The sequence below is a fragment of the Amblyomma mixtum genome, chromosome 2 (assembly GCF_055824585.1).
Source record: "Amblyomma mixtum isolate Tamu chromosome 2, ASM5582458v1, whole genome shotgun sequence".
Taxonomy (NCBI): Eukaryota; Metazoa; Arthropoda; class Arachnida; order Ixodida; family Ixodidae; genus Amblyomma; species Amblyomma mixtum.
In genome coordinates, this window is record NC_143013.1 from 220,262,302 (window position 1) to 220,268,474 (window position 6,173).

Below are 6,173 nucleotides of genomic sequence, written 5' to 3' on the forward strand. Positions count from 1 at the left end.
TTCATCCCGGATGGCGTCTATGAGCGATGAAAGCTGCGGCTGCGTTCCCGTTGGCAGCAATCGGCGGTGCTCCTCTCGCTGCTGGTGGTCGTACTGGCGGGCTCGGGCATCAAGAGTTTTTTCCATAATGGATGCCACTTTTACGGATTCCGCGACGGTTTTTGGTGGGTTCCGTACGAGGCCCGCAAAGAGTTGCTCTTTAACTCCTCGCATAAGCAGCTTGACCGTTGCTTCTTCCTTCATGCTCGAGTCGGCACGCCGGAAGAGGCGCCTTATCTCCTCAGTGTATACTGCAACGGTCTCGTTTGGGTGTTGTATGCGAGACTGTAGCAGCTGCTGGGCTCTTTCCTTTCTCACGAAGTTTGTGAAGGTCTTGAGAAGCTGCTCCTTGAAGGTTTCCCAATCCGTAAGGCTAGCTTCCTCATTCTCAAACCAGATTCTTGCTGGTCCCTCCAAGGCGAAGAAGACGTACCTAAATTTCATGGCATCGTCCCAGTTATTAAAGACAGCCACATGGTCGAACTGTTCCAGCCATTCTTCGGGGTCGGCGCCAGGCGAAGCGTCGAAGGTTGGTGGCACCCGGGGCTGCTGAAGAATGACTGGAGTGGTCGTCTGGGGCAAGCTGATGGTGGACGTTGCTGCTGGCTTCCGCTTCCGGGTAGGGTCCGGCAGAATCCCGAACTCTGGTGCGTCCCCTTGCAGGCGTCGGCTAACGCGGTGGACTGGACTCAGGTCCTGCGGTAGATGACTCAGAGGGCTGGCGTCACGACTTGTAGGGGATGTGCGGAACTTGAAAGGCTACCCAGCACCTCCACCAGATGTCACGTTGTAGAGACGGCAGTCCAGCGGTCAGGAAGACATCAACCAGTGTTGGAAACGAAGCTCTTTATTTGGGCTGACTTGCGCCCGCAAAAGAACTGAATCACTCGGCGGCGGCGAAAGCAACAAGCGTGCTCGTCGGTCGCCGAACTACGAATGCCCGCTGCTCGCGGCATCGTTGAATTTAAAGCCGGCAAGGAAACTTCGAGATAACAGGTCGAGATCATCTAGACTAATCTGGAAACACGTAGATGCAGCTCTTCAAGGCTGTGATCAATCGAGATAAGTCCGGTCGCTTCTCGCGTCACGAACAAAATGATAACATCCCTTTCCTTCTGCCTTGCGCGAACAAACGGGAACTACAATGATACGCGGCAATATTGAAGTTTCTTGCTCCAGTAGCGCTGTCTCATAGGCCTCTGTCTGCCTGTTATTTATGCAATGTGATTCTTTTATGTGATGTACACTTGCATCTTTCTGTTTACCATCCTGTAAATTTAATTACCTTGGCCAGGCTTTGTTCTTGCCTCTCGTGTTTAACAAAGTAAGACCATATTCCATGATTTTTTGGAAGAAATCGAAGATGTTGGAGTACAAAGGCCGGGTCACATGGAGTGTAATCACCTAAGTCGTTTGATAAGCCTTGCGCATACTGAACAGTACCCGAGCAAAGGGCGAAAAAAACGAAACAGGACATATTCGGGCTCTAATAATGAGTTTGTGGGTCTGGAGTGTTATATTTCTCAAATGAATTGTTTTTTCTCACTCCGTTTGACCTATTCTTGAATATACTAAGTTTTTACTGCGTCTCACCACGTCCAACCTGTATATACGCGGTAGAGAGAGGGTATGGTAGATGGTCCTTGGCGATCACAAAATGAACAAGTGAGGGGAAAACCTCAGGTTGCTTCAGCCAACGTTTCGACAACGCGGTGGTTTCCGAAAGAAGAAACACGGACTTAAAGCGTGCTTGCGTAACCGACAATACCGAAATATTTTGTTCAGAACACAATACCGACTTCTCTCCCGCAGGTTGTTTTGTGTGCCATTGTATATCTGTGTATTCTATACTTGCTGTGTTAATCCCTGTTACAAAACGGTTAATGACTTCTCACTTGGCTTCACAAGTGTGGTGGGCCGGCTATTTGGTGCAAGTATGATATTCATCAAAGCTCTAAAATAAAACGGACGAAGAAAAGGCAGGACGAGCGCTACTTCCAACTGGTCTGTTTTGTGAAACCGCAAGTGCTTTAAAGATGTCCGCAGTATTCCGATGCCAATGACAGTGCACGTGCGCGATAATAGTTTGCAGAGGTCTAGGACAGAACCAGTAACCATGTGCAGGATTACCTTGATATTGTCACATTGTAGTGACGACAGTCCAGCGGTCAGGAAGACAGCAACAAGTTTTGCAAACGAAGCTCTTTATTTGGGATGACTTGCGCCCGCAAAAGAACTGAATCACTCGGCGGCGGCGTATGCAACAAACGTGCATCAGTCATCGAACACGAATGCCCGCCGCTCGCGGCATCGCTGAATTTAAAGCCAGCAAGGAAACTTCGAGACAACAGTTCAAGATCATCTACAGTAATATGGAAGAACGTAGATGCAGCTCTTCATGGCTGCGATCAATCGACATCAGTCCGGTCGCTCCTCGCGTCACGAACAAAAATGATAAGCCCCCTTTCCTGCGGCCTTGAGTGCGAACGAAGAGACACTACAATGATACTAGGCAATATACTCAGGAATGCTAGTTCTTTTTTCGATAATGAAATAGAAGTTGAGCTAAAGCACTACTTATCAGAGATGCTATTCTCTGTGCTTCTACAGCCTCCCGGTTTAGTTGATCTCGACTTCGTCAGATGATACGGCTCTGATTTGGCAATGGAATACAATTACGGCAGTTACTGCAGTTAATGGCCAGGTTCCTTCCAGAAGACTTTATAAACATTATTGCTGTGCTGGCTTAGCCGATCGTTGAGTCGACAACCTGTTTGGCCAACATACCTTTTGCCAAAAGGTAGCGGGATGCAGTAAGCAACACAACCCACACAGTCAACGTACGTTCTTAGGTGTTTGATGCCGCATTTTTGTTTAAATGAATTGTAGGGTGTTGTAATCTTGCAAAGCTTGTTCAGGTGATGAGAGGGCGTAAACACGACTTAGGTTGCGAGAAGCGCTGTGCACGTAAGGGACCACAGCCACCTTCTTCCTTTCTCTAATCGTATGTGCGTTTCCTTCACGAGCGGTAAGCGCTCTGCTACCGAGACCTGAGCGGCACATTACCACAAACATGTCAACCGGTTATGCGCCGGTGGCTACCCTGTTCCTCAACGTGCTTCTTTTATGACCGATTACAAGTCCACGTTATTGAGCATAAACCTGGCAAAGTACGAGACAACGCGTGTCTGATATCCAGTGCACATCTTTTGCAGTCGGCTAAGGATTTGTTCCATATCTGTCCTTATCGTTCTTGCGGTGAACTGTCAAACTACACACAATAAAGCATATTATTTTGTCATGCTGGTTTCCTCGGTTCACTGGCATATAATCATGGGTGCTACATCATGGCCCGATGTTTCAATTAATAGCGCTTAACTATTTCCAGGTTGCTTTAACTCTTACTGGTATGACGGACATTACTATGGCGGTGGCGTTTATTTTTCTTATTAACTCCAGCCTTCGTTATTCCAATTTGCCGGCGCCTACTGGCTGCAAAGAATCTGTATGGTTCAATCTGCATCTAGTTAATGGGGAGCTTCTGACGGTTAATTCTACTTTTCATCTACGTGGGCTAGTCTCAGGAAATTTGTCTTGTTTTCGAATTCATAAGTCTCGTACATGTCAATTATGTTATTAGCGTTAATTGTAATTTGATGAGAGGACTCGCACAATTAATGTGGAAGGCCAGTCTTTGTTCGAGCGGTGCTGCTCAGTAGGCCGACGTTCGCAAGCGCGCACCCGAGCTTCGTCAGCTTCGTCTTCTGTTTTCTTCTTCTCCTTCGTCGGCGCTAGCCGCTGGGGCAGCAACCCCAACTCCCTTTCTTACAATTCTAACTTACAATGCTTTCTTACAGTTCTAACAGTAAAATGATAACCAGTAAAACGGTCGGTTTTTGCAGACCTGTCGAAATTATATATTGCCTTCTGCGAGCTCGTTCTTGAAAACGATCGGTATTAGTTTGTTACGGAGCCAACCACACAAGGCCAGGGTTACTATAACCTTTTAGATTTGCTTTCTCTTTCCAAAACGTACTTCTGTGCGATAGCGATGTCATTTCGATTATTAGTGGCCATGACTACCGAGTTACATGTGTACAACTGCTTCTTTCTTCAGTTTAACACAGACGCGCAGCGAAAATTTGGTTTTATGGTAAAGGCGATCACTCCCAACTGTACTTGAAAGACTGGAATCTAATGTACCAGCTTTTAGGGAATAATGCATTATAGGACATATTTTTATTTCGTAAAATGCGTTCCTTTCAAATACAAAGCGATCCGCTCCGGGGTGCACAAGCGAGTTTGTGTCGTTCTTCGATGCGCTCGACACGGGCGGGCATCGAACAAAGTGGCGTTTGCGCAAAAGGACTTGGAGTTGGTGCTTCGCGGCGTCTGCCACTTTGCACTAATGCGCGGCCGGGACGGAGGCGCAGGCGCACGGACACACGCTCACGTGTTTAACAATGGATCACTTTGTCGATATTGGTGAACGGGCGCAGGGATAAGCCGGGGTTCACTTGAGAAACTAGACGATGAAGAGAAAGAGTCTCTACTGCAGAACTGTAGAAGAACTTAGGAATCCAATATATTTGAGAAAGGACGGAGTATTGGTGCATAATTAAAATTTAAAAACAATACTGGTAATGTAATGGCACCGTATATGTGTTTTAACGGACCAAAGCGAAACATGGTTATGAGGGACGCGTAGTGAAGGGCTCCAGATTGATTTAGACCACGCTGGGTTCATAACAGCCCTCAGAAATCGCACAGCGCCCATCCATGGTTGCCTTTTGCACTCGTCGAAATATGGCTGCCACCGGTGAGATCGAACCCGCGAACTTGGGATCAGCAGTCCAACGCCAATGCTATTGAGCTACAGCGGCAGGTGGCTGCTAAGAGAAGGTACATGAATGCGTTATGACTTAAAGTCCTAACTAAAAATTTGTGGAATGTTCCTGGAATCAATGGCCAAGAATCACTCGGAATTCCGTCACTGAATAATGACACGCAACGGTATACTTACGATTATGGTAAGGTGTTTTGATTCAATCAACACTTAAAGTCCGTTTGCGCCACAACTTCGCGTCATCAACTCCCGGACATGCGTGCACGTGTGCCGAAGCTAATGTCAGAGCAGGCGCTCAGCATACTTTGCATAATACACAAAGGTCTGCTCTGCTTGTAGGCTCGAGGGTTTTGCTGAAAGGCTGTGCAGTATTGATAGCTCATTATGGAAAATTGTGGGAGCCAGGCTTTTTTGTTATTTGCAGGGACGAAGACAAAGTGTATTGGTTAATGAGCCTCAGTCTCATTATGCGATCTAATTATAAGGAATAATACCTCATGAAAGGAAAAACGCTAATACAGTGCCCATATACTAAGGGGCTCAAAAGCATGGTTCCAAACTACAGGACAATTTCGCTTCTAGGCGCAAGCTGCAAAACTCCTAAACACATCATTTATAGCGCAATGATGACGCATTGAATGCGCGTCGTTTATATGGAATCCACATCAGACCTATCTAATAAATAAAGTTAAATCTCCTCAAAACAAAGCTGCCCGGTTCGTCGTAAAGGACTACTCACGCACAGCAAGCGTATCTCAAATAAAAAATTCTCTTAACTTATCTCTGCTCGAGAAACGCAGGTTGCTTCAACTCATGTCCTTCTTTATCAAACTTTACCATAGTCGTTCACCCTTTTCTGCGCTACACGTAGTACCATTTATTCGAGTATTTCCGCGACTGGATCACCAACACAAACTACAGCTCATTTTCGTCCGCATAAATCTGTTTTTTTTAGTCACCGCTTCTTGTTGCCATTCGCAACTGGAATCAGCTCCCGAAAAACGGGGCGTCTATTACTGACCACGTCACATTTGTCGACAGTCTGAAGTGCTTCCTGGGGCTGTGAATGGTGTATGAGCCGCATATATCTACCTGCAATGACGTATTTGCTCCATGTTCGAATTTTGTGTGCACTCGCCTGTTTGTGTATTTTCTCCGCGTTCTAAACTTTTATTGGACTCCCCCCCCCCCCCATTTAATGCTCACACGGGCCTTTAGGGTACCTGAATACATAAATAAATAAATAAATAAAAGCGATACGCTCAGCATGGTCTTCGATCAGGTTTCT